The 6,368-nt window shown below is 44.9% G+C and overlaps 1 long non-coding RNA gene across 1 annotated transcript; it reads right to left on the reverse strand.

Annotated features, from left to right (window-relative positions):
• On the reverse strand, positions 1-6,148 carry LOC121457155. The gene is made up of 3 exons (XR_005975681.1): positions 6,111-6,148; positions 2,962-3,045; positions 1-29 (listed from the first exon to the last, which is right to left on the reverse strand). It is a non-coding gene; the product is annotated as an uncharacterized LOC121457155 (long non-coding RNA).
• Between the last annotated feature and the right edge of the window lie 220 nt (positions 6,149-6,368).

Consider the following 6,368-nt stretch of genomic DNA (forward strand, 5'->3'; position numbering starts at 1 on the left):
GCCAGTTTGCCCACTGGTGACAGTTATAGCTGGGAACAAACAGAAGTGACAGCTGCTGATGCTGCTTTTTTCTAATCTATAATTATAACTCCACCTGCCGCCCAAAGTGCCCCTGTGAACGAGACTTTGGTGGTGGCGTGAAGACGTTGGGCTGTTTAAGTCCCGTAAGATTCATTTCAGCTCTGGCTCGGGATCAAGGAAGAAAGGCCCTTTTCTACTGAAAACTTCTGGATGTACTCCAGTCGCCAAAGAGGGAGATTAGGGCAGCCTTTTGCGCATGCAATGAAGAATAAATTCTTATGAAACCACACTCTGGGGCAGATAGAAATGTATACAAGAATCCTATTTGTCTGAGAGTAATTGAGACTGTTCTCCCGTTAAAAGCAACACGTGTGTGTGTGTGTGTGTGTGTGTGTGTGCATGTGTACCTAGGGTGCATGCATATTTGTATGCATGTGTGTGATATGTATGTGATGTGCATGTGTGTGCATGCAGGTAGTGTATATATGTGTAAGCACATGCACGTATGTATATTTGTGGGCGTGTGTATGGTATGTATGTGGTATGCGTGTGTATCTAGGGGGTGTGTTTGTGTGTAGTATATGTGTGTGGTGTATTGTGGGGTGGATGTTTTAGAAGTTCACAGAGAATCATGATGTGGGATAATGCGGTGTAGTGAAAAACCACAACACGTGGGTTTACCATGTTTTCGCCATGGTTAACAAAGGAAAACTTTGAATGATTTGAGTGGTTTCTTTCGGATTGAAAACAATGCATATTTTCTTCCTTAAAAGGGAATGTTCACCCGAGTTCCTTAGGTGGTGAAATAATTAATCTGAGGGCCGTTTCCTGGAACCCTTTCAGCTTTCGGAAGTAACTTGTGTGCCTGTCATTGCGCGGTGAGCTTAAGGAGAATAATGGGAAAAAGTGTTTGTTTTTGTAGAGAAACACAGAGAATAAAATATCTGAACAATCAAGACTAGGCTATGCCTGGTGGGTCATGCCCATAATTCTATCACTTGGGAAGCTGAAAGGAGACTTGCCATGAGTTCAAGCCTAGCCTGGGCAATTCCGTAAGTTCCAGGACAACCTCGGCTAATAAATTAGACTCTGTCTCAAAAAACCAACCAACCAAACAAGCAAAAAAAAAAAAAAAAAAAACAAAAAAAACAAAAAAAACCCAAACAAACAAATGGACAAATCCCTCCCCTAAAACCCTTAAGAATATATAAAATGGAAGAAATCCATATAACTAAAAATTAAAGAATTATTAAATTGCATGTGCATTTGGCCAACGTTGTCAAACTGAAAGTGCTTTACAGTCCTAACAGTGTAGGTGTTTTTTACTTCTCTGCCCTTATTCCCTTGTTCCTAACCTCATTCCTGTAAGTAATGAATATTCATTTAATAATTGTGAATAACTGATCTCAACACTGGGGCTCCAACTGCTGATATTGGATATTATTATTGTTTGATTATCACTTTTCCTCACTATTTCCCAGCTGTGAGTATCTTGGGGAATTTGTGAATATGCAGAAAGCATAGACACAGTATTTCGTATCTTATATTTGAGCTGCCATGAAGAGTAGTTGGATAGACCTGCAATCGCACTTACAAAGGCTTTCAGGACTGGGGAGCCCCAGGGAGTATAAGTTTATTTAAACCCTCATGTGTACAAAAGAGAAACAGTGCAGGCTCTCGACCTCCCTGCTGCATCTCCTAATAGGTGTATGGTGGTCCCCTAAACTCAGCATATTTGACAGCAGTCGTAACTGAGAACCAGGAGCCCAGCGAGCTTTCCAGGGCAGCGTGCTCGGTAAACACCATCACGGCTCCCATCAGGCTGTAGTTTTTCTGGTACAGAACATCAAGAACAGATGCGGTAGGACATCCATCCCTACGTAAACTAGTCACGAGACACGACTAAAGTCAAAACTTAAATAATACAAAACGCCATAAACAAAGCTTTAAAGCTTAAAAACTTATATGGAAGCTCGGCGGTGGCGGAGGCGCACGCCTTTAATCCCAGCTCTCGGGAGGCAGAGGCGGGCGGATCTCTGTGTGTGTGAGGCCAGCCTGGTCTCCAGAGAGAGTTCCAGGACAGCCAGGGCTACACAAAGAAACCCTGTTTTGGAAAAAAAGAAAGAAAGAAAGAAAGAAAGAGAAAAGAAAACCCTCATATGATTATTTTGTACTATCCATCTGTTTTGCTTTGAGACCGAGCCTCTCAGTGGTCTCGAACTTTCCCAGTAGACCAGGCTGACTGGCCCCAGGGAGCCACATGTCTCCACCTCTCTAGCCCTGGGATTAGGAACATGAGACATCATACCCAGCATTTTCATGTGGACGCTTGCGACCGAACTCTGCGTTTCCAAGGCAAACACGCCACTGACCGCGTCATCTCCCCGCCTGGGGTTAAATCATCATTTTCTCAACGTTTCAGTTCAGTTGATTTATGAACTGTATACAGCGATTCTTATTCCTATAGGTAAAGTTTTCCTGAGCCCCTTAGGTGGTAAGATTCCCGAGAACTCACGTCCTCTTCCCTCTTGGGTTTTCCTGATTTGGGGCTTCTTTAATGGCTTTTCCAGGGCTCTAAACCAGGCTCGGGAAGTCACGTGGCCGATACACACGCCATTAGCTGGGGAACTCTGCCCCATCCCCAGCCAAAGGCGATGGAAAACCTCCTCAAGCAGGCTCTCTCTTGGATCTCAGGGAGCAAAAGTGAGCCCCCAGAAATGGCAATACTGCTGCATGTTACAAATTTTCAGCTTTAAACCCACAGGAGGACTGGATATTTGAGGAGTCATCAGACTGCCCGGGCAGAGACTAAATGCCAACTCAACAAAACAGAAACGCATTAGTTCAAGTTCTGAAGGTGATCTCTGTTGAAATGGACGTGATGGAAAGCTTGTTCTATTTTAGAAACGAAAGCTCTGAGTCTAGAGAATTAGGACTTACGGGGCTGGAAACATATCCTGCGCTCAATAATCAATGCCATTTCTTAAGTGGATGGTAGGCTCTGCTCAGACACATTCCAGAGTGCTAGAGGGAAAAAGAATTACAGCATAGAATCAATTATAAATCAGTTCAATTTCACACACACACACACCCAACAACAACCCCAAACTCAGTAAACCCAAGTATATTGTTTATTCTGAACAGCTATGAGATTCTGTTACTTCACGACCAGTGTTTGGAAATCATATTATTGTATAGATCAAGGAAAGGTACGGGGAAATATCACCCTGAAATAAGAGGATAAGCCAGGTGTGCCGAGACAGACACATTGTTTCAGCAATCGGGAGGTGGAACCCTGAAGGTCCAGCAGGTTGCGAGTTCAAGGCCGGTCTGGGCTACGTGTGATCCCGATTCAAAAAACAAGTACGGTGGTGGAATATGGGTGGAAATGAAAAGCTATCGTTGCTTCTGGTTTCCTAATTTGGTTGATGGGACACTTTTCAGACATCCTTTTAGGTTTGGTACCTCGTCATAGCTCCTGAGTTTTGGGGAGGCTCCTGGATTTGGACTAAAGGAGTCAAAGAGAAACTTTAGGTTTTACCTCATATAAACTGTATTTTAAAAGTAACATCCATATTTTAATATTTTATTGGCTTTTTTATATACTATATTCTTATTAGATTCTTTCTCCCCCCCCCAACTTCTCCTAGATGCTCCCCGCATCCACCTTCGTGTTCTCTCTCAGAAAAAAAGAAGCAAAAAACCCTTAAAATCAAACCAACGGAACAAAACAGAAGCACACACAAATACATGGAGTCCGTTTTGTGTTAGCCAGCTACTCCTGATAGCCAACTACTCCTGATGGCCAGCTACTCCTGAGCGTGGGGTCTATCTCTGCGTGTGGTTGATGTCCCCAGGGACACTCTGTTGGAGAAAACTGGTTTTCTCTTTCCCAGTAGTTAGACATTGCAAGTAGCTTCTTGGCTAGGGGTAACTTTTGGCCACTTTCCCTTCTCGCTGCTGCCACTTTGTTTTATTGCTATGACACAGTACTTGACCAAAGACAAAGACAAAAGGAAGTGTTTGTTGTGGCTCTCAGTTCCACAGGAGACAGTTCATCACCACAGGGCAGCTGCCGCAGGGGGAGCAGGAAGCCACTGGTTGGCTTCACCCCCAGGCAGGGAGTAGAGAATGGGGAGTGCCAGCACTCAGTTAACCGGGCTCCATTTATGCAGTCTAGGACCCCAGCCTGCAGAACAGCACGTAGGTCTCCTCAGTTAACCTGATCTAGAAACCGCCTCACAGAAATGGTCAGAGATTTGTTCTTGTGGTTATTCTAAATTCCGCGAAGTGGAAATAGTTACCCATCATATTTTCCAGGCTGATACCTTTAGCTCAACTCAACCTTTTCTCAACTCTGTGGTGGTCAAAATGAGAATAGCCCCCCACCCCCCCCAGACTCATGCATTCGAAATGTTTGGGAAGGGTTAGTGTGGCCTTGTTGGAGGAAGTATATCTATCAGTAAGGGCAGGCTTTGAGGTTTCAAAAGACTCTTGACATTACCAGTTCCTCCCCTCCCCCCCCTCTGTACGTGTGTCTGTCTGTCTATGGATTGAGATGTAGGCTCTTAGCTCCTGTCCCAGGGCCAGGCCTGCCTGCCATCACGCTCCCCACCATAGTCATAGACTCTAACCCTCAGAAGCTATAAGCTCCAATACATGCTTTCCTTTCCTGGTTGCCGTGGTCGTGGTGTCTTGCACAGCAATAGAAAAGTAAGACAAACTCAACTTAGATTTGATGCTCCTGTGCTTCAGATTGAGCCCCCCCTCTTCTTCCTGCTTCCACTACTAACTTCATTAATATACAACAAAATTGCAGGTAAATTTACATTTTGCCCTTGGCAATTCCATTTCCAGGGACCCTAAGTATACCTACAAACAGCAGGGGTTGGGACCCCCTCAGGGAGCCAAACGGCAAATTGACTTTGGGTCTTTAACCTGTTACTGGCTAGATGTGTGGTCTCAATAGCTCTTCACAAAACACCAGATTAGTCCGCAAAGCCAGAATGTTTACAGATTAAGAACCTGTTAGACTGGATCAAACTAGACCTGATGGGGTATGAGGTGGCCACAGAGATGACAAGCAGGCCAGGGGATTGTTGCTAAGGAAAAGACTCATCTTGGAAAATGACCCCCAGAATCAGCTCAGATGTTAGCCTGCCTTGGGAAAATCTAGACTGTTGCTCTCAGACAAAATCACCGGTTTGGGAGGTCACACAGTTGCACCTGACACTGCTTGCTCTAGGCCGGCGCTGCTGCAGACAATGTCTTGGGTAGGAGAATTCTGCAACAGGGTATTTTCTTTGTAGAGACCTAAAAGCTGTTTTTGTTTTGGCTTGGGAGCCCAGTCTTCAATGGGCCGAGCCATATTTCCAGCCCCAAAGTTTTTTTTTTTTTTTTTTTTGGTTTTTCGAGACAGGGTTTCTCTGTGGCTTTGGAGCCGGTCCTGGAACTAGCTCTGTAGACCAGGCTGGTCTTGAACTCCCAGAGATCCACCTGCCTCTGCCTCCCGAGTGCTGGGATTAAAGGCGTGCGCCACCATCGCCCGGCCCCCAAAGTTATTTTTGCTAAAAAACAAAACCAAAACAAACTACCACCACCACCAACAAAAATCCCACTTTCTTTGGGGCTTAGAGAGAGGGCTTAGTAGTTAACTGAGTAGATCTGAGCTTGGTTCCAAGCACTCACAAGGCAGATCACAGCCATTCCATGAGATCTGATGCCCTCTTCTGGCCTCTGTGGACGCTGCATGCACATATAGGCAAAATACTGATACACACAAAGCAAAAGTAAATCTTACACACACTCACATGCAGTCACACAATGCACAGACATTCATGCACACATAGACACACACACTGTCTTACACACACAAACACACACACACACACACACACACACAGTGACTCCACCATGGTGTCTACTTATATCTAGTGGGCCCTAAAATGGGATGAAAAGTATATCTTATTTCTGCCCCCAAATTGTGTCTATCCCCTTAAACTTTGGGCCACATTTTACTTTTCTTTTCATGTTGGTCATTGAAAATGTTTTGTTCAAAGCTATAGTGCAGGGTGAGCCGGGCCTGCCACCTGTTGGATCTGGGATGCGTTTCTTCTACTCCTTTCCTGGTGCTTTCTCTGCAACACCGGGTACCGAGAGCCGTTCAGCCTTTGCAAGGTCAGGATGTTGATGCAAACAAAGGTAGCTCAGAAGTTCCTCGGTTTAGTTGAATGCCCGCTGTGCTGCAAATCTCAAGGCTAGAATACCTGTGCACAAGAAGGAAAACATCTTTTGAAATCTTGCCCATGACCAACAGGCAATTACCAAACTTCAGTCTACTCCCGAAA

The sequence above is a fragment of the Microtus oregoni genome, unplaced genomic scaffold (assembly GCF_018167655.1).
Source record: "Microtus oregoni isolate MIOR12 unplaced genomic scaffold, Mior012 000001F_ref0000356, whole genome shotgun sequence".
NCBI lineage: Eukaryota > Metazoa > Chordata > Mammalia > Rodentia > Cricetidae > Microtus > Microtus oregoni.